We start from the raw sequence: 22,788 nt of genomic DNA, 5'->3' as shown, positions 1-22,788 counted from the left end.
ACGAGGCAACAGCTCAAGAAGAGAAGACAGCGACAGCGGCGACCGAAGACTGGGCCACCGCTTGTAAAAGTGCTAGAAGAAGACACGGAGGCCCGGCAAGAAGAACTGAAGAGGGGGAAAAGACCCCTGAAGTCGGAAGAAGACCCCCGGGCGGCGACGAAGAAGAAAGCCGGGCTCCTCCGCTAGTAAAAGAGCTAGTAGAAGATAGCGGAGGAGTCCGGCGAGAAGACCCCCCAAGACGGAAGATCCGCGAATCTGTGCAATAAACTATTTTAACCCTTCTGTGTTTGTGTGTTACATTTTTTCACAGGTGAATGGGTAGGGGTACATTGTACCCCATACTTATTCACATAGGGTGGGGGGCCAGTATCCGGGGGCCCCCTTATTAAAGGGGTCTCATGGATTCCGATAAGCCCCCTGCCCGCAGATCCCAACAACCAACGACTAGGGCTGTCGGGAAGAGGCCCTTGTCCTCATCAACATGGGGACAAGGTGCTTTGGGGTGGGGGGGCCACGCGCCCCCCCTTTCCCAAAGCACCCCCCCATGTTGAGGGCACGTGGCCTGGTACAGCTCAGGATGGTGGGGACCGCTCGCTTGTCCCCACCTCCTTTCCTGGCCGGCCGGGTAGCGTGCTCGGATAAGGGTCTGGTATGGACCTAGAGGGGGATCCCCACGCCATTTTTTCGGCGTAGGGATTCCCCTTTAAGTCCATACCAGGTGACAGTGTCAGCAATGCCTCCTTCGCTGGTCCTTCGCTACCTGGAGCCATGCTCAAAATGAGCGGACTTTTCTCCGGGCGGGAAAAGTCCGTTCATTTCAAAAGTACGGCGGACTAGCACACACACTGCCGTATTGTCCGCCGGACTAGCACACACACACGGCCGTATTGTCTGCCGGACTGCGAGTCCGGCGGACATATTTTGGTGAAAAACTACTTTCTTAGTCCGCCGGACTTTTGGGTAAAAAAAGTCCGCCGGAGCCCACACACGGGGGGATTGTCCGGCGGACTTGAGTCCGCCAGACTTGAGTCCGCCGGACTTTTCCACCAGATTGTTTGATCGTGTGTACGCGGTATAAGAGGGATTTTGCAACTAGAGTGTCAATGAAATGGAAGCTGTTGTAGGGAAAGAATATGGAAACCAGCAAACCACATATTGAGAGATTGGGGCAGTTTGGAAACTCTGTACTGTGCTAGTTCTTTGGGCAATCATCCCAATTATTTGTTTTTGGGGCTTTTTGTCTTTCATTTTCTTTTGAACTTGAATTGAGGTCAAAAATTACTTTTAGCTGCTGTTCCATTCATAGAAAACTTTTTTTTGCTGCATTCCCTTAAAAAGGAGGTTTTTATTTCAGGTGGGTGGAATTTTGGTGTTTTTTTTTGTTTGTGGGTGTCATAGGGTTCTTTAAATGGATGTAAGCTGGAGCAGTAACTTCCATTAGCTTCTTTTATTTTGCAAAGCAACAAGTAAACCATCATGAGCTAAGATTGTAGTCCACGGCATGACTCCCCTCCCACATCCTGGGAGGAACATTTAAACAGGCCTGAAACAACATAAAACATGAATACATAATAGAATGCAACACAATATATACAATAGATACAATATTTACATTATAAATACATGCCGGTATAGAAAAATAAATATCTTAGACACTCAAGGAAATGGTGCATAATAATAATCCTATCTGACACTGTATAATTAGCACACACCTGAGCACACGTTAGTTCTCGTAACGTTGGCTTGGTATTGGAAATCAAAATGGTTTAAATGTTTAGGCACCATTCACATGGGCATTAAGGCATTCTGCAAATTCCCGTTGCAAGAATCTATTGATTTCCACAGTTAGGTTTGGCAACTGTATGTGGATAGCTGCAATGACAGGCTATCCGTAGCTGCAGCTATTCGTGACTGTACACGCAGCCAGTGATTACCTGAGGTGATCACAATGGAACACACACATAAAGCATCTAGCTACAAGCTGAAATCTCTGGCTGTGCGAACAGTCACAAATAGCTGTGGCTGCTGACTATCTATCCCCATAAAAAATAAAGGTTAGCCAAACATCAGTTACGCCTATTAACCCTGATTAAAAGTGTCCTACTACTGGCCAATTTTACATTGCTGTATGTTCTGTAGTATATTAGGTCTTATAGTAAAACTCCAGCCTGTCGTCTTTATTTCTACTAAATTTGAACCTAGTCTTGCTCATTAACCACTTGCCTGCTGGCCACTTTTACCTCCTTCCTGCCTAGGCCACTTTTCAGCTTTCAGAGTTGTCGCACTTTGAATGACAATTGCGCCATGCAACACTGTATCCATATACATTTTTATTTTATTTTTTTACACATAGAGCTTTCTTTTGGGTGGTATTTAATCATCACTGTTTTTTTTTATTTTAAATAAACGAATAAAGACCTAAAAAAAACAAAAAACAAAAACCCTTTTTTCATAGTTTTAAAAATAAGTAATATTTTGCAAACAGGTAATTTTTTTCCTTCACTGATGTGTGCTGATTAGGCTGCACTGATGGGCACTGATAGGCTGCACTGATGAGGTGGCGATGATGGGCATTGATGGGAACTGATAGGCTGCAGTGATGGGCACTGATGAGGCGGCACTGGTGGACACTGATTAGGTGGCACTGATATGTGGCACTGATAGGCGGCAAAGATGAGGAAGCACTGATGGACACTTATTGGCAGCAGTGGTGGGCACTGTTGGGACTGCACTGATAATCAGGACAGTGATAATTAGTGACTTGATTATCAGTGTACATGTCCCTATTAGAGAAGCTGGTTATCGGCTCTCTTCTCCTGTCCTCATGCTGTCAGCACGAGGAAAGGAATGCCAACAACTGGCTTCTATTTACATCCATGATCAGCTGTGATTGGACACAGCTGATCATGTGGTAAAGAACCACTGATTGGCTCTTTACCTCAATCTGTAATCAGCAGTGTCCTCCGGACACTGTGATCACAGAGTGGGCCCACCACGCGGTGGGCACGATCACGGGACACTGCCATATGACAGCGTCCCAGAAATAGTCGGCCATTTGGCTATAGTGAGATTGGCAAGTGGTTAAAATGTTCCTGCTGCCGGCTAATTTTACATTGCTGTTTTATCTGCACACTAGCCTGTGCTCTTGTCTCCGATACATTTTGGCCTAGCCTAGCTATTAAAAATCATGGTATTGCTGGCTAATGTTCTACTAGTGTGCCATCTGTAGTCTTGTAATTATTGTAGTAAAACATATAACTGTACTCCTTTTTTGTGGTATATTTTTCCCAATGCTCCATTAAAATATCCTGCAGCTGACAAGCAATACACTACTCTATTACAGTTGTGCTCATAAGTTTACATACCCTGGAAGAATTTATGATTTCTTGGCCATTTTTCAGAGAATATGAATGATAACATAAAAACTTTTCTTTCACTCATAGTTAGTGTTTGGCTGAAGCCATTTATTATCAATCAACTGTGTTTACCGTATATACTCAAGTATAGGCCGACCCGAATATAAGCCGAGGCCCCCAATTTACCCCCAAAAAAACTGGCAAACTTATTGACTCGTGTATAAGCCGAGGGTGAGACATGCCTGTCCATCCCTGTGTGTGTGTCCGTCCATCCCTGTGTGTCCGTCCATCCCTGTGTGTCCGTCCATCCCTGTGTGTCCGTCCATCCATCCCTGTGTGTGTGTGTGTCCATCCATCCATCCATCCCTGTGTGTGTGTGTCTCCATCCATCCATCCATCCATCCCTGTGTGTGTGTGTGTCTCCATCCATCCATCCATCCATCCCTGTGTGTGTGTCTCCATCCATCCATCCATCCCTGTGTGTGTCTCCATCCGTGTGTGTGTGTGTGTGTGTGTGTGTGTGTGTGTGTGTGTGTGTGTGTGTGTGTGTGTCCAGCCTACCTTTGTCCCGAGCCTCCGTCCCGTGCCTTGCCTCCTTGCCTCCGTCCCGTGCCGTGACTTGCCTCCTTGCATCCGTCCCGTGTCGTGCCTTGCCTTGCCTTGCCGCCGCCGTCCCGTCCCGTCCCGTGCCGTGCCTTCCCTTGCCTCCGTCCCGTGCCCTCTTCGTCGGCGGCCATTGTAAAGTTCAAAAGCTGCGCCGCCGCCTTCGCCTGTGATAGGCGGAACACTGAATTTCCCAGCAGCCTGTGTTCCGCCTATCACAGACGTCGTATCATCCTCGTCCGTAGTACGAGGATGATACGATGTCCGTGATAGGCGGAACACAGGCTGCTGGGAAATTCAGTGTTCCGCCTATCACAGGCGAAGGCGGAGCCGGAGGCGCGGCTTTTGAATAGAATGGCCGCTGTCTGTCTGCTCGACACGCTGATCGAGCGGGCAGACAGCGATGACTCGAGTATAAGCCGAGGGGGGCACTTTCAGCCTCAAAAAAGAGGCTGAAAATCTCGGCTTATACTCGAGTATATACGGTACTTGGTGGTATTTGTGGATGAGGCTCTTTATCTTCTTAGATGGTAAAGCTGCCCATTCCTCTTTGCAAAAACCCTCCAGTTCCTGTAAATTCTTGGGCTGTCTTGCATGAACTGCACGTTTGAGATCTTCCCAGAGTGGCTCAATGATATTGAGGTCAGGAGACTGAGATGGCCACTCCAGAACCTTCACTTTATTCTGTGTAGCACTCTCTACCATTGGTAGGTAGGTGCTAGAGTAGTGGGCTTGTTTTGTACTGTCAGCGCAGGTAAATTTAGGCAGGCCTATGCTGTGAGCTAGGCGTGTCTGTTTTGATCTGGGGGCAGGGGAGTGGTTTAGTGTCCCACAAACATAGGAAATTTGATAGGGAGGGGCTTAAGACTGCCCAACACTCCCTTGCGGGGACCCACATTAAGAGGTCCAGGGGGAGAGTCAGACTAGCATGTGTCTCCAGCCTGACCCAGTCAGGCTTGTACGTCTCAACATAAATTTGATACAGCTGGACCAAATGAGTCACTCTATAGTGGTGCAAAAAGGGGGGGACTCCCAGCCCTCCTCGCCATTTGGATATATACAGAGTGGAAAGGGCCAGAGGGGTACCTAGGGTCTTCAGCGCCCTTGATTAGAATTTCAGTTTGTTTTTCTACATCAATTTCCTTTCATTTTTAATTGTCTGCATATCCATTAAAGATAATGTTTAGGCTATACAGTTGCTTTTCAATGGTTTTGACTTTTGAAAAAAGATATTGCATATAAACATAGTAGTCAGATGAGATTTAGGATAAACAGGTGGTATCACATTCAGAAGAAATATAAAACCTTATAAACCTTAATAGGTTTTATATTTTTTCTAATATAACTAATTTTACATTTTTAAAGGTGCTAAATATAATAAAAGATAATAATCTGTATTCATATTATGCTTATGCTTCATATTGTGCTTAGCTTGGCCATCTAAAATTTCAGTGTGACCTCATATCAGAAGAGGTTCCTGGTGTGTGCTGGTAAGGGAACAGAGTGATGTGCTTATTACAATGCATCACACTATTCAACTTTTTCTTTTTTTCATTTTGTAGCTTTTTGAAATGTCACAAACTCTTATATCATTCCTGTGTATGCACCACCGTACACAGTGTTGTAGTGCACCAAAAACAATATGGTAATAAAGAACATCCTACTTGTTTTCACTTCTGTGGTGTGAACTGAACACGCGGCACACAAAGCAAATTGCCCCTTCTATCGGCTACACATCACAGCTCAATGCAGGGTGGTGTGAATGGGCTTGGTAGGCACTATTGCTTGCGTGGGTGCCTCTCTGCATGCTCTTGCGCATAGGACAGCCCATTCACTTTAAAGTGAGTCCCGCAGCTAACAGCCACAAGGGGGGTGTAGGCATAGGGACGGCATGACATGTGCTGGACTGCACAGTCGCCGTTATAATTAGAGGTTGCTGGCCGCTTTAAGGGGTTAGGGGTGGGCAGAGCTGGGGGCGGAGCCACGGCATCTATTACTTTCTGGCTAGGGAATTGCTGGCAGTCGGAGAGCGGAGGAGGAAGCAGCGATCCCCACCCACCCTCCCTGTTTTTTTGGTACTGGGGTTGGTCACAGGTATGGCGGAGTGTGCTCCGTTGGGCGGTTCTTGGGGCTTTAGAGGAGGAAGTGAAGTACAGGAAAAAGGTCTGTTGTACCCATCCATGGGATGGGGGTGGTTATGTACTTCCAGGTTAGGAGGGGTTAACCTGGAAGGGTTTAAAATGGTAGGCCACTGCTAGAGTTGGTTATAGCCTCCGAGACAGGGGTTGCCGCCTGGAGGTCAAGAGGTCAAAGTTGAAGTTGTTTGCAGTGACCATTTAGGTTGTGATGCTACGTACCCATGACCCCTTGGAAAGGCTGGGAATGTTTACAGTGTTTAAAGTTTTGGAATTTATTAAAAGTTATATTTTGTTAATAAAGTTTAGGCCTGATGGCCATTTACTCCATAATTTGTCCTGTCATTTGTTAAGAGGGATGGGGTTTGGAGGGGGGTATGAGGTAACATAAAATATAACACTGGGTTGAGTCCTACAAATGTCATTCACTTCCCTGCCTGGGAAAAATACGGAAAAGAAGTCCCTGGCTGTTTTCCTAAAACATGCTGCATAGAACCGCATTCTGCTTCAGCACCATTCAGTTTAGGATGTGTGTTTGCAGATGCATGGGGGTGCCAATGACAATTAGTGGCACCCCCACTCAAGTGCAGTGCATTTCCCTGTGTGTTGGGAAAGCATGTGATTTTGTGGGCTTTCCCAGCACACGTAGATGTCGATCTAGAATGAATGTTCTATTTAAACCAATAGGTTCCTGGGAATGTCCTGTGTTCTATACAATCAGCAGCACCATAAAACCTGCCACTGTTATTGAAACATCACCTGTTCATATTCTCCTGACAGGGTATGAATATTAGTGTCATGGTTGCCAAACAATCTAGAATAGGCTGTCGGTAAAAAAGAGAAAAAAAAAAACTGTAAAAAAAAAATCTTATCCAAATTAAATAAAAAGTGGAATGCCTTTAGATTGTAAGCTCTTCTGAGCAGGGCCCTCCTAATCCTCTTGTATGTTATTGTATTATAACTGTATTGCCTGCTTTGGTGCTATATAAATTCTGTACAATAATACTTATAATAATAATGATAATAATAAATGTTGTAGTACAGGGGTAGGCAACGTTTTGAGCACAGTGTTTCCCGAAAAATGTTTTCAAAGAAATTGAGAGTGCTGATTTTATAACAAAAAATATGCCAACTTGGGGGGCGTGGCGACCGAGCGCCAAGATGGACGCCTGAGCTGAGAGCTCCGTTCGACCACCGGAGAGAACAACCCTATCGCAACTCCATCGGTGACATATTTCTACATAAACCTATCTACAACGCAGTGTAGACACCTTCGCTTCCACCGAAGATGGCAAAAAATAGAAAGAATCAGCAACCGCCGCGGAAACTTCCGAACCTCTTCAGAGCGCGCGGAATCACACAAAATGGCGCCGGATCGCGTGTGACTGAAATTCAGGAGCAGGCCTCGCAACAACCTCACCTCCGAACGACTTCCCTCAGCGGTTCCTCCTCGGGGACGAATAGCCCAATGACTAGAAGCCCAGCCAAACAAAGGCAACGGATATCTTCTCCAGACGCAAACCGAGCGGACCGCGACATGGAGGTAAGCGGATCCGCTCCTGTAGGCCATGCTATACATCCACCGGCATCCGACCTGATTGCGGCCTACCCTACATCCGATCGACCGGTCTCAGATACGGTCCTTAAGGAGATGCTGATGTCACTCAAAGCCTCCATACAAGCTGACCTCACTGTAGAAGTCACTAACTGCCATAGGGAAGTATTGGCCCTAGGTAATAGAGTGGATTAAGTGGAGCGCAACATGGGGGAATGCACTACCTCCTTCAATACTTTAGTAGAGGCTCACAAGTCCCATGACGAAGAGATAGCATGGCTAAAGAGTATAGTTGCAGACCTCGAGGACCGCTCTAGGAGGTGCAATATTAAAATCAGAGGTGTTCCTGAAGCCATACCTCCAAACCAATCACTGCAGTATGTACACACGCTATTCTCCACCATTATCCCTACATTATCTCCTCAAGAACTGACCATTGACAGGATTCACAGAATCCCCAAGCCAGCATTTCTCCCTGAAGGTACCCCTCGGGATGTTTTGCTCAAGATGCATTACTATCATATCAAGGAACAAATTATGACTGCGTTTCGTACTCGGGGCAGCAACCTCTCTCAATATGCAGAATTGATCCTCCTCCCTGACCTGTCAAGGCATACTCTGCAATTGCGCCGAAACTTAGCGACCATCACGAAGGCCTTGCGCAACCACAATATACCACACAAGTGGCGTTACCCAGCAAAGTTGTCCATCTCACATGATGGTACCATGCACACAGTTACCACTTTAGCTGAAGGTATCGCACTCTTGCGTCAATGGGGCATACTTCCACAACAAAGCCCTCTGGAACCACCTGCAACACAACTACGCCCTATTCCGGACGAGTGGCAAGTAGTTTCGCGCAGACGAGCCCCCAAAAATGTCACTGATGGCAGTAAATGATCATACACCGCTAACAAATATGTTCTCTCCCTGGACACAAGGATTTCTTCATCTCTCCTTGTTCTTACCCCTGACATTTGTCATTTCTGCAGCTTTGTTTGCATATGGATCGCTTATATGATTCTATTTTTACTATTCTATACGTTATTGTTTATTTTTGTGGTTACACCCTTTGTTTCATTAGCACTGGACCTACACATTATGGACCCTTCATCTCCTGTCCTACTACATTTCTAACTACCATGGCAGCATCTCTTCTGTCAACCTCATGGAGATCAGATGACTCTAATAACTCTCGAAGGACACTGTGAGTACACCTACACATTTTTTCCCACCTGAAATATGACTATTACTTTTGTTTCCATTAATGCCAGAGGCCTCAACCACCCCGTGAAACGCTACTCGCTGTGGACCGAAGCTCATAAACTAAAGGCGGATATTTTATGTGTGCAGGAAACTCATTTTCAACAGGACAACCATCCCAAATGTACACACAAAAACTACCCACATGTATTCCTGGCAAATAATCCAAATAAAAAAAGCGGAGGTGTTCTTCTTGCCATCCGTGACACGGTCTCCTTCCATCTCAAGAACTCCATCACAGCCGACAATGGTCGCTATATTATTATCCAGGGTGATATTAACTCTAAACCGTACACCATTGTATCCATATACGCCCCAAACACCCGACAGATTAGGTTTTTGAATAGACTAATCCGTAAAATACAATCTATCCAATACGGTAGTCTCATTATTGGTGGCGATTTCAACCTCATTGTCGACCCACAACTTGACACTTCTAATGTCAAACGTAACAACAACACCTACCTAAATAAGGTCCTACATTCAGAATAACTGTACGACGTGTGGAGATGCACACATGGCAACGAGAAAGACTTTACCTTCTTCTCCCATGTACATGGGTCTTATTCCAGAATAGACTTCTTTTTATCAGATCAATGGACTTTACAAAATGTTTCATCCTCTGAGATATATGATATTACGTGGTCTGACCATTCTGCCATATCACTTTCTATACATGAGAAGGGTGTCTCCCCCTCGTCACCCATCTGGCGATGCAGTGTTAGATTACTACAGGACCCCAGTACCAGGGAACTGATTTCTCAAAACCTTAAAACATATTTCCAACAAAATGAACATTCAGTAGAGAGTCCTTTCACACTCTGGAACGCCCATAAAGCGTTTATTAGAGGCATCCTTTTCAAAAAGAAGTATACTGCAACCATAGACTCCATTACTTCCGACATCCACAATTTAGAAGCCCTTAATAAAGCATCTCCCTCCTGTAAGGGTTAATCCTGTGTCTAGGGTGGTCCCTTCAACCTCTCAGACCTTAGATCCAATGTATTGTATAAATTCAGATATATCTGGAATCAATTCTCAAAGGACAAATAAAACCACACACACACCATGGCGTCCTTCGAGAACTAATTGTATTGAGTTGTTACAAAGCAATTGATATAGGATATTTCACGTCATACAGAATAAGACATGCGCAGTAGACATCAAGACGATTACAGCTGGTCAAGACAAAAACGCTATTGTTCTTTGTTCTAAGCTAGCTGAATTAATATAAGAAAAGATACATAATTCCTTCTGTAGCTAAAAGATGCTGAGAAACAGTGTGAAGGTTATAGATAAGTGTGTGAGAACACACGAGTTAGAAGAATCTCATGTTGAGACAGTTATCTGAGAAGTTAAAGGGGTGTTCAAACTGTACATATTGTGAAATGGAAGTTTGTGAATATTAAGATGGCTGACAGAAACAAGATGGATGCTTAACATAACCTTTCAACCCCCTCTTAAGTCATGGAATGACTTCTACAGATCCGCAGCCTCCTGAAATCTACGGTTCTTGCTACGTTTGTTATATTCTTTTACATAAAGCTGTAGATATTGTGTATATGCGTGAGAAGGTTGGTCTGGTGTAGTACACTTGCTAATACAAAGTAGAATAAGCTTGAAAATCAAGTAGCCTATCAATCCTAACAATAGTACTATGATAATCATAATCACTATGTCCTTTAACCATGAAAACATTCCACCTAAACCCAAACTAGAAAAGGGGTTCCATCCATAATTACCTATGTCCCTTGCTTGTTTCATTAATTCATTTACCTGTGTTCGGTGTTGATTAATAACATCATAGTAGTCTGGGATTTCCAGGCTGGTATTGTGAAACCATGTACAACATTCATAATCTTGGGTCATTTCGCATAAACCTGTCAGAGCTGCACTCATGCTTTCAATAGCTAATTCGTGTAACTCTAGTTGTCTTCTAATTGCTTTGAGCTCGACATTGAGTAGTCCTATATCTTGGGAGTTTTTTTCCATAACATCATTTATTAAACTAATGTAGTTATTTAATTTGTCCATCATGGTTATGCCCCATCCTGTCCAGGATGGAAACCATGTCCATGACTTATCTGAAGTAGAAAACATAGGTGGGGCTTCTCTCTTGTATTTATAAGTTAACCTATGTACTGGACTTGAAGTAACTTGTATGTGATGTTCCTGATTCTGGCCTAGGGCTGACATGACTGGTACCAACTGTGCTAAATAACACCATCCTTTCACTCCTGCGGGGATCCATGGGTAACAAATTTTAGCACAGCATACATATGTATTGTTTCCCAATGAAAAGCTTCTTAGAGAACTACGTTGGGGCTCAGTTCCAGCCTCAAATGCAGCACTAACAAATTTACTCACAAGTATCCCAGAGGTTGTGTTCCTGTATGTAGTAAGTTCACTAATGGTGTTGTTAAGGGATTGATTTTTGTAACTACACATATGACCTATGATAATGTTACTGGTGTGGAAGGGAATACCCTTTGAAATGTTAAATACAGACTTGGAACACATACCTATTCCGTTGGATGTATTGCCTAACTGAACACACCACTCAGGTTCATGTGTCCTTCCTAAAGTGTAAAACATAATACTCTGATTGCGGTACCCTTCCGAGACATTCTTAATAACTTAAGGTTCAGAGGGACAGCTAAAAGTGGGATTTTAGCAGTTTCTGGGTGCAACTTACTACAAATCCAGCATTTTTCATATCCTGACTTTCTAGCATAAGCATATTTAAATTTTAACAGTAACATTTTTCCAGAAAAACTTGTTTCTTTGATCAATTCATTAGAGACATCTCTTTTACTGCGATTTCTGAGGTGAAAGTCAGTATGGTTGGTGTGTATTTCGCTTTTACCACATATGAGTTTCAAGGCACCTAAGTCTTCAGGATGAAAAATACAGTTAGTTATTATCCACACTGGGACAAAGATCAGAAGTAGAAACATCACCAGAAGGCAAAAGGCCTTCCCAGAAGTCTGTGGTGAAATGAGTGACATCACTGTCCTTTATGTCTGTGCTTGTCTTTTGAGGACTTAAAACACCTGCTTCACCTCTTTTCAGCCTTTCTTGAATTCCTGGGCTTAGATCAACCTTCTTTACTCTGCTGGCATGGATCCAAGTAGGACTTTCCTCTGTAAGGATGGCGGTCCTGGTGACGGCTACCACTTTGGTCACTGGTCCGAATGGAACCTCTTGCGGCTTTCGACCTTTCTGAAGCCTCTGGACCACAACTTGATCACCGACCTGGAACGGGTGGGTTGGTACCTGTGAAGAAGAAGGAGAGGTGCGAGCAACTCTTCTTTCGACAATATCAAGAGTTTCAATCAGTTTTTTTACATATTCCTCCTGTATTTGTTCCAAATCACCTTTCTCTACCATCAAGGGATGATTAGCCCACGGTGTGGGGAATGGCCTACCCATGAGTACCTCAAAGGGGGAATAACCCGTCACACTGTGAGGGGTCATTCTGATTTCAGCTAATACAGCTGGGAGAACTTTTTTCCACTTGCCAAAATTCCCACCCGTAGCTTTCCTTATCCTGTCTTTAATTGTTCTATTCATTCTTTCTACAATTCCTGAACTCTGTGGATGGTAGGGGAGGTGAAATTTCCAGTCTATTTTTAGTACTTTTACAAGATCTTGGCATATTTTAGCTGTGAAAGCTGGGCCATTGTCTGAATTTATTTGCAATGGACACCCCCATCTAGGAATAATTTCCTGTGTGAGGATCTTCACTACAGTTTGTGCATTTTCATTGTTGGTGACAAAAATTTCGGGCCAGCGTGACATCATGATCACTATGACCAAAAGATATTATTGTTTCTTTCCTTCTTTGGGCATATGTGTAAAGTCTATCTGTAAATGGGTAAACGGTGTTGTTGGGTACTCAAGATGTTCATGTTTTGATTTCTTTGGGTTTGTTGGATTGTTCCTAATGCAAGTGACACATCTCCTTACAAAAGCTTTGACTAGATTAGGTAATCCTGCAATGAAAAAATCTGCATCTAGAAGTTCACATGTGGCATGCCATCCCTTGTGACCCAGTCCATGGTATTGTGCAATGAACAGGGGGGCGCTAGCAACAGGAATACACGGCTTCCCCTCTTTGCAGATTAATCCTGTTTTAGGATCCTTTTGTACCATCCCATCACAATTCCATTGCGCAATATCATCAGGGGTGGCAAAAGCCTGTAGTTCCGTGAGCCAATGTGTCTCTTTCAGGGAACATGGCTGAGGTGTTAGCATGGGCATTTGAATGTTTGCCTTTTGTGTAGATGCAGCTTCTTTAGCTATTCTGTCAGCTAGTGCATTACCTTTGGCTATATCAGTCATTTGGCCTGTATGTGCCTTACAGTGCATGATAGCTAGTTTTGAAGGCAACTGAATTGCATCTAGTAATGCTGTGACTAGGTCAGAGTGTGAGATGCTCTTTCCATCTGCTGCCACATATCCTCTGCGAAGCCATATTACACCATGATCCCAAACCACACCATGAGCATACCTGGAATCAGTGTAAATGTTTACTTCTTTTCCTGCAAACAGCTGGCATGCACGGGTTAATGCTATCAATTCAGCAGCTTGTGCAGACTGATAGGGTATTGCATTGGCCTCGAGGACAGTATCCGGCAGTTGGACAACAGCATATCCTGCATGATAGACATTATCACTCGGTCTGCTGCAAGAGCCATCAACAAAAACTGTTTGTGCAGTAGGAATTGGTACTGAAAGCATATCTGCTCTAGGTGAAGTGTCCTGATGTATTGATTGTGTACAGTCATGAGGTGGTGGTAAGTCATCCTGTTCTCCTTTAAGACCTAATAAGGCATTCAAAATTGGAGCTGGGCCAGAGTTTGTGTGAACTTTTTATTTTCAGGTTTGGATTGGACAGGAGGATGACTTCATACCCACTCAATCTTTGTGCTGACATATGCTGAGTATGTAAAGTTTTGAGGAGTGTGGCAACGTTGTGTGAGGTGTGTAAAGTAGTGTTATGGCCCAAGGTAAATGGTGCTGCCAACTCTGCAACCATAGAACAAGAAGCCAACGCTTCAAGCTTCAACGAGACAAGCAGGCATGCCTTGCACCTGTACTGGAACCACCTTTTAGAAAAAAGCTACAGGGCGCAGTCTCCCACCATGTTCCTGTGCCAGTACTCCCGCCATGGTTCTGCAATTTTCCCTAGCAAACAAGTCAAACATTTTGCTAAAATCAGGGAGGCCGAGGCTCGGGCTGGTAACCATTGCACTTTTCAACATGGTAAAAGCATTTAACATTTCATCAGACCATTTTACAATATCACACATTTCAGAGAGGGTTGCTTGTCTCAATATATTGTCATAGAAAGAACAGTCAGGCGGCAGTAACCAATCATTCCAAGAAAGGTTAGCAGGTCTTTCTTGGTAAGTGGGCGGGGCAGACCCACTATAGCAACAGTTCTTTTGTGACTGACTTTCCTAACTCCCGGAGACAGCACAAACTCTAGGTACTCAACCTCCTGTTTACACCATTGTAATTTTTTCTTAGACACTTTGTGACCACACGTATGTAACCATTTCAATAAGGATAGGCTATCAGCTCGGCAGTCCTCCTCTGAAGAACTACAAATCAAAAGATCATCAACATATTGCAACAGTACAGAACCATGAGGGGCAGTCCAAGGCCTGAGGGTGGCTTGGAGTACTATAGAATAGACCACAGGTGAGTCTATATATCCCTGGGGCATTCTACACCAGGTAAACTGGCGACTGTGTTGGTCAATCGACACAGTAAAAGCAAAGAGTGGCCTTGTCTCCTTGTCTACAAGGACAGAGAAAAAAGCATTCTTTAAATCAATCACAGTAAAACATTTGGCTGTTGCTGGAATGGAGGACAGTAGAGATGGAACATCAGGTACAATGGGTGCTATTGGGACTATGAGGTCATTTATGGCCCTCAAGTCCTGTACAAATCTGAAGGAGCCATCCGGCTTCTTTACAGGGTTAACAAGTGTGTTGTATGGAGAAATAATTTCCTCCAGGATTCCATCCTGCAGAAACTTTTTCACCATTGGCACTATGCCATCCATCTTTTCTTTAGAGAGTGGATACTGTTTGTGATAGATAGGAAATGCACCTTCTTTGAGAGTGGCCCTGTATGGTGTGCATGAAACAAGTCCTACATCCAGATCTGATGTAGACCAGACCTGGGGGGTCTATATCCTCAAAATCTTCTTCACTATTTTCTTGTGACAGCATCAATAAACCTGGTTTGCATGCTACTATAGTGATTTTATCTGAGGAAATGTCTAGACCTCCTTCTGAGTTGGTTCTAATTGTGATTCCTAGTGGCCCAAACAAGTCTCTTCCCAACAAATTTACAGGACACCTTGGTATTATCCTGAAAGAATGTGTGCATATGGTGTACCCTTCATCATCTTCAATTGGTAGGGGTGGAGTCCTATATGTTTTTGTCAGTATCCCATTAATTCCCAAAGAGGGTTCCGCTGGTTCCCATTTGCCTCTGAAATGATCTTCACAAATAGTACTCCTAGTGGCCCCGCTATCGACAAGATAGGGGAGGAGTCTCCCATTTATTGAAATAGCAACCATTGGACTGTCAGTGAAATCATCTGAGACAAAAGGAAAAGCTGGGACACTACCCTCCGGGCCCCATCATTGTTGTTGATTTCCCCATTTGATTGGAAATGTTGGACCTAGTTGGATGGATGCCTGTGGTTGCTGTGTCTGGTTAGGGACAGAGCTGGAATCGGGAGTCTGAGGAGGGGTGGGGTGAGGACACTGACTCACCCAGTGATCCTCAGCACCGCAATTGAAACATCCATTGTTTCTAGAGCGACTCATCCCTCTTCCATTTCTGCCTTTAAATCTGCCTCTAAAATTTCCTCTGCCTCTAAAGTTCCCCTTCGTATGGGATTTGAGATTACTCAGGAAAGTCTGGATCAATAATGGATCCAAAATTGTCAGAATACCCAAACCGGCTTTCTGTCCATCCTGCCATATGATCCACCCAAGGGTTAACTAGGCATTTAATTTTCCTATGAAAACAAAACAATTTATCATGGTTGACTGCCACCTAACGGAGGCAGACAATCAGACAACGGTGTGAATCAGACAATTAGACAATACCTCAACCTAGATTCCTTTACCAAAAAAAATCAGTACTGTCCGTGATACTTTTTTTATACTAATACAGCTACAATCACTTCAAGACTGTAACAGAATAAATTTGGAACAAGTTCAAGAGTATTTCAGACATACAATAAACGCACAATCTTGCTCATGGAGCTGCTGTTTTGTTTCAGACAAATTTAAACCACAGATGAATTTAACTTGCAATGTACATTAATCTGTTTACCTTCCCTAAAATATGGACCTCTGCCCAAATTGTGCCAGTACCCTCCAGGAACACTACTAATCAAGTATTCCCTTTTGGTCCTGGAAACAAAATAGCAGTCCACATATACACACTCAGCGCAATTCATTCAGCGTGATACTTTTAAAGCGAAGCAGTTATACAATCATACACAAAGTTTACACAATACATTGATCATCAGTCACCAGTTCTGTCCCGAACAGAACTAAAACTCTAGAGTACTCTGTAAATTTTTCTAGGTCCCCAAAACCTATTCTTCTAAGATCGCCAAGATCTTTTCTTTTAAGGTCACCAAAACCTTTACAAGTGTCCCCAAAACACTATATGACCTCCAAGGTCATGACCGGTCAACTTATGTATACTTATGAGAGGTTCTATAACCCAACAGCAATCTCTGTGGGATGGAAGCCAAGTCACACACCTGACACCTGGACTCCGGCAAGTCAATTTCACTCAATAAGAATAGAATTCACTTACCGAGCCGTTAAAAGTAGCAGCTTTCCACGTCCATTAAGGGTAAATAAACATCCATCCCGGACGAGCCCCCAGTTCTGTAAGGGTTAATCCTGTGTCTAGGGTGGTCCCTTCAACCTCTCAGACCTTAGATCCAATGTATTGTATAAATTCAGATATATCTGGAATCAATTCTCAAAGGACAAATAAAACCACACACACACCATGGCGTCCTTCGAGAACTAATTGTATTGAGTTGTTACAAAGCAATTGATATAGGATATTTCACGTCATACAGAATAAGACATGCGCAGTAGACATCAAGACGATTACAGCTGGTCAAGACAAAAACGCTATTGTTCTTTGTTCTAAGCTAGCTGAATTAATATAAGAAAAGATACATAATTCCTTCTGTAGCTAAAAGATGCTGAGAAACAGTGTGAAGGTTATAGATAAGTGTGTGAGAACACACGAGTTAGAAGAATCTCATGTTGAGACAGTTATCTGAGAAGTTAAAGGGGTGTTCAAACTGTACATATTGTGAAATGGAAGTTTGTGAATATTAAGATGGCTGACAGAAACAAGATGGATGCTTAACATAACCTTTCACCTCCCACCAGCGGACTACTCAAATAACTTCACTTAGAGAAAAATTGAGAGATCACCTGGCCCAAAACTATGATTTCTACCTTAGACGCTTGAAGTTACGTACCTACGCCTGTGCAAATAGAGCAGGCAAATATCTTGCCAATAGGATTAGAGCAATACGCACCAAAACTAGGATTTCCCATTTGATACACCCTACATCCCATCATAAAATCATCAATCCTCAGGAAATCGCAAACCACTTTGCACAATATTACAGTGAGCTTTATAACCTTAGCACTGACCCCCACACTTCTCAACCTACTGTTCCCAAAATACAGCATTTCCTCAAAGATTTAGATCTCCCTAGACTCTCCGAAACACAGCTTGAATTGCTGAATTCACCGTTCACAAGCCATGAAATAACATCAGTCATCACTTCACTTCCTCATGGGAAATCCCCGGTCCTGATGGACTAAATAATGAATATTTCAAAACCTTTTCCACTATTCTTTCCCCGCATCTCCAAAAAATGTTCACACAGGCAGCACATTCAGCATCCTTTCCAAATGAAATGTTAAAAGCATACGTGACCACCATACCCAAACCTGGCAAAGATCCCACTAACCCTAGTAATTTTAGACCTATTTCTCTCCTAAACACGGATATAAAGATCTACGCCAAACTTATCGCCCTTAGACTGTCAGAGTTTATGCCTTCCTTAATTAAGAGCGACCAGATGGGCTTCATCAGGGGGAGACAAACTTCTGATGCTACAAGACGTATTATTAATATTGTTCATTATGCTAATTTAACTAAAACGCCTTCTCTGCTGCTCTCCATAGACGCAGAGAAGGCGTTTGATAGGGTGGAATGGTGTTATATGAAAGAAGTCCTCAAAAAATTTGGCTTTCACGGTCTCATCTCCAACGCAATGTTGGCTTTGTATTCCAATCCATCCGCCCAAGTCTTAACAGCTGGTATGCTCTCCACACCGTTCCCTATTTCTAATGGCACCCGTCAGGGGTGTCCACTATCCCCAACCATTTTTAACCTTATGATAGAACCCCTGGCGGAGGCCATTAGATCCCAGGCCGATATTACTGGACACGTGTTAGGATCTCGTAACCACGTTATCAATTTGTTTGCCGATGACGTTGTCCTGATGCTGACAAACCCATCCAGGTCTCTCCCCTTAGTCCATGAAACTTTGAAAAACTTTGGTGAGATTTCGTACTATAAAGTTAATATTGCAAAATCATTGATTCTAGATTTAGGAATTGACAAACGTATCAAACTCCAACTTCAGAACACCCTTCCGTATGTATGGAAAGAGGATATCATACCCTACTTAGGTATAAAAATCACAAATTCTACGAAAACCCTAGTCTCTGTCAACATTAAGCCACTGCTTCTAAAGATAGATGAAACGCTTAAATGCATAGCCAAGACTGAACTATCCTGGATGGGTAGATTGGCAGCGTGTAAGATGTCAGTTCTCCCTCTCATATTGTATATGTTCAGATCCATACCTATACCTATCCCAACCCATTTCCTTAAGACCTTGTCTAGTACTCTGTGGAAATTTATATGGAATGGTAAAAAAGCTTGCTGCTCTCCTAGCAACCTGATCCCGCATAACCGAGTAGGTGGAGTGGGACTAATTGACGTTTATGATTATTTGTGGGCATCTAGACTAGACCAACTCCAACACTGGTTCAAAACTATAGATTCACCACTTTGGGTTGAGCTGGAAAGGCATATGGCCCCTATGCCAGATCTAGTGGCACTACTCGTGAGTGATGTCTGGAAACCCTGGGCTCTCCATTCCATGGCTCCCACCCTCATAGCCTCCCTACAGGCATGGAGGTTCTTCCTCCATCATACCCATAAATCTCAAAACGCTGTGGAATACAAATTTCCGCTTAGCTTGCTCGAGAATAGAATCCCTATGCTGTCCCTAAAGCAGTTTCCCAACCACGTTATCCATACCATCCAAGACCTATTGTCTAATGGTACAGCTCTCTCCAGCACACAGATTATGGCTCAATACGATCTCCCCAACAAGTACCAATTTACATGCATCCAAGTGGCACATTTTCTGAAATGTAACCCTCCCCCCACACTAACAATGCCATCCAGTGCATGGACCTTCTTAACTCGCGAACGACCCCACCAGGAAAGGCATTTCGCTTTTCTACTCCCTTCTACAGGATAAACAATCCTTTGTGAAAACAAAATCGATTAATAAATGGGAGGCAGATTTAGGGAAAACGTTCACGGATGACCAGTGGACAACTGCATTTCGAGAAATCCAAAAAGCCTCACGTTCTATTAATCATTGGGCAATGACCATTAGAATCATCAACAGATGGCAATACACACCGTGTAGACTGGCAACATTTTCTCCATCTGCCCAGAGTACATGTTGGAGAAATTGTGGACAGCCAGGACACCTACTACATATGTTTTGGGAGTGCCCCAATTTGGTTAGTTACTGGAACCAAGTGTTCTAAATAATAACATCACTCACGGGTATCGTCACTCGTCCCAATCCATCCCTAGCGATCCTACATCTGGGTATTGAACAATTTCCACATGATATGCGGATTGTTATTTCCAACATCCTTCTTTCTGCTAGATCCATGATATTACAACATTGGAAAACTGTCATGACGGTAAACATTTCTGACCTGATTAGAAGAGTGAACCAACACCACACTATAGAGCGTGCCCTTGCTATAAATACATTGAAGTGCGGTCTATTTGATAAGCAATGAAAAATTTGGACCAACAAATATAAGAATTCTGTGACCTAGATCTTAATCCTGATAAGATACATTCTGTGTAGTAACCAGTATTTGCATTACTGTTTGTGTAACCACCTACTTATCCATTTCTTTCTCGTTTCTTTCTTTTTTGTTTTTTTTTTCTCTACCTTCTCTTTCTCTCTCCCTTCTTCCCTTCCTCCATTGCATCGACTGTAAATTACAACTGTAAAGTCAACATGTCCTGTACCAATTACCTGTGTATCACCTTTATAAAACAATAAAAATGTATTGACAAAAAAAAAAAAAATATGCCAACTTCACATTCTCAATCACTAAAAGGATTTTTTTCATAAAGTAAATGCTGTAAACTACTTTTGTAGTGAGAAATTTACATCCTGCACTCTCGCCTCAGATCAGCCCCAATTCCTGCACCTTCACACCTCAGATCACTGTCCCCCCTGCTCATCTGCCCCACCACTGTACCCCCCTGCTCATGTGTTCCACCGATATACCTCCTTTCTCCTCTACCCCACCGCTGTAACCCCTGCTTTTCTGTCCCACCGCTAAACCCCCTTCTCATCCCTTCCACCACTGTACCCCCTGCTCATCTGCCCCACCACTGTACCCCCCTGTACATCTGTCCCACCACTGTAACCCCCTGCTCATCTGCCCCACCACTGTAACCCCCTGCTCATGTGATGTACATCCTTTCTCCTCTGCTCCTCTGCCCCACTGCTGTAACCCCTGCTTTTCTGTCCCACCTTTAAACCCCCTTCTCATCTCTTCCACCACTGTACTTCCTGCACCTCTGCCCCACCAATGTACCCCCTTGATTTTCTGTTCCACCACTGTAACCCCCCCTGCTCATCTGCCCCATCAATGTACCCCTTTTCTCATCTGCTGCACCACTTTACCTCCCTGCACATCTGCTCCACCTCCTTATACCCATGCTCTTCTGTCTCACTACTGAATCACCTTCTCGTCTGTCTTAACACTGAACCCATCTGCCCCACCAAAGTAACCCACATTCTCATCTGCCCCACCAATACACCTCCTTTCACATCTGCCCCACTGCTTTACACCCCCTGCTTTTCATCCCCAACACTGTACCTCCTACACATCTGTTTCACCCTTGTACCCCCTGGTATTCAGCCCCACCTCTGTACCCCCCGGCATTCAGCCCTGCCTCTGTAGCCCCCTGGTCTGCAGCCCCACCTCTGTACTCCTCTGGTCTTCTGCCCCACCTCTGTAAAGCATACTGGTAATGGTCACAGGCTGTAATGCTCCTGCAGAGCATAGTGGTACTTTTAGTTCTATCTTAGGCTGCAATGAAATTGCAGAGTGTGCTGACACTTGTAGTTCTATCACAGGCTGCAAGAGAGGTGCAGAACATGCTGGGACATGTAGTTCTATCATAGGCTGCAAGAGAGGTGCAGAGAATGCTGGGACTTTTAGTTTATATCACAGGCTGCAAGAGAGGTGCAGAGCTTGCTGGGACTTGTAGTTCTATGATAGGCTGCAAGAGAGATGCAGAGCATGCTGGGACTTGTGGTTCTATCATAGGCTGCAAGAGAGGTGCAAAGCAGTGGGCGGCACAGTGGTGTAGTGGTTAGCACTCTCACCTAGCAGTAAGAAGGGTCACTGGTTCAAGTCCCAACCATGACACTACCTGCCTGGAGTTTGCATGTTCTCCCTGTGCCTGCGTGGGTTTCCTCCGGGTACTCTGGTTTCCTCCTACAATCCAAAGACATGCAGGTAGGTTAATTGGCTTCTGTCCAAAATTGACCCTAGTATATGAATGGGGGCCTTGGATTGTGGGCTCCGAGAGGATAGGGACTGATGTGAGTGTGTAATGTACAGGGATAGGGACAATTGTAGACACTCACTCACTCAGGATGGACTGGTGTCTTTATTCAACCTTTACTATGAAGCATGCTGGGACTTGTGGTTCTATCCCAGCCACCCAGTAACCTATACTATAATGAAAGTACAGAGCATGAATGCTGGGACCTGTAGTTCTATCACAGGCTGCAATAGAGGAGCAAGGCATGCTGGAGCTTCTAGTCCCATCACAGGCTGCAATGATCATGCACAGCATAGTGGGACATTTAGTTCTATCACATGCTGCAAGAGAGGTACACAGCATGCTGGGACTTGTAGCTCTAGCCCAGTCACACAGGGTCCTAGGCTACAATGAAAGTGCAGAGCATTCATGCTGGGACCTGTAGTTCTATCACAGGCTGCAATTGAGGTGCCCAACATGCTGAAACTTCTAGTCCTATCACAGGCTGCAATTGAGGTGCCCAACATGCTGGGACCTGTAGTCCTATCAAAGGTTGCCATGGAGGCGCAGAACATGCTGAGACCTGTAGTTCTATCCCAGGCTGCACTGTATGTACAGGCTGTACATAGTTTTAGTTTCCTCCTTCCCAATCCCAGCAACTCTCACCCTCCTCCCTATCTATCTATAAAGCATAGAAAAGTTTTTACAGACTAGAGAGGACCGGATCGAAAATGCAGCGAAGGGGAATGTAGGGGAGGGCCGGACATGATGGTGTGTTGAGTGACACACTAGTAGGTGGAGTTTGGGAAGAAAGTAGGCGGAACGGAGGAGGGGGAGCGGCCATATATAAAGGGGGCGGAGCCACGAGTGGGCAGTCGGGACAGAAGAACACACGAGGAGG

At 44.2% G+C, this 22,788-nt stretch overlaps 1 long non-coding RNA gene across 1 annotated transcript; it reads right to left on the bottom strand.

Annotated features, from left to right (window-relative positions):
* Positions 1 to 9,986: 9,986 nt before the first annotated feature.
* Positions 9,987 to 17,349, bottom strand: LOC143936031 (uncharacterized). The gene is made up of 2 exons (XR_013263605.1): positions 16,773 to 17,349; positions 9,987 to 12,188 (listed from the first exon to the last, which is right to left on the bottom strand). It is a non-coding gene; the product is annotated as an uncharacterized LOC143936031 (long non-coding RNA).
* Positions 17,350 to 22,788: the final 5,439 nt, after the last annotated feature.

Source organism: Lithobates pipiens, unplaced genomic scaffold (genome assembly GCF_037356315.1).
Source record: "Lithobates pipiens isolate NorthernLeopardFrog02 unplaced genomic scaffold, aLitPip1_a1.2 Scaffold_1, whole genome shotgun sequence".
Taxonomy (NCBI): domain Eukaryota; kingdom Metazoa; phylum Chordata; class Amphibia; order Anura; family Ranidae; genus Lithobates; species Lithobates pipiens.
Note: the sequence above shows the minus strand (reverse complement) of the source record. Positions and strands in the feature narration are given on the sequence as shown.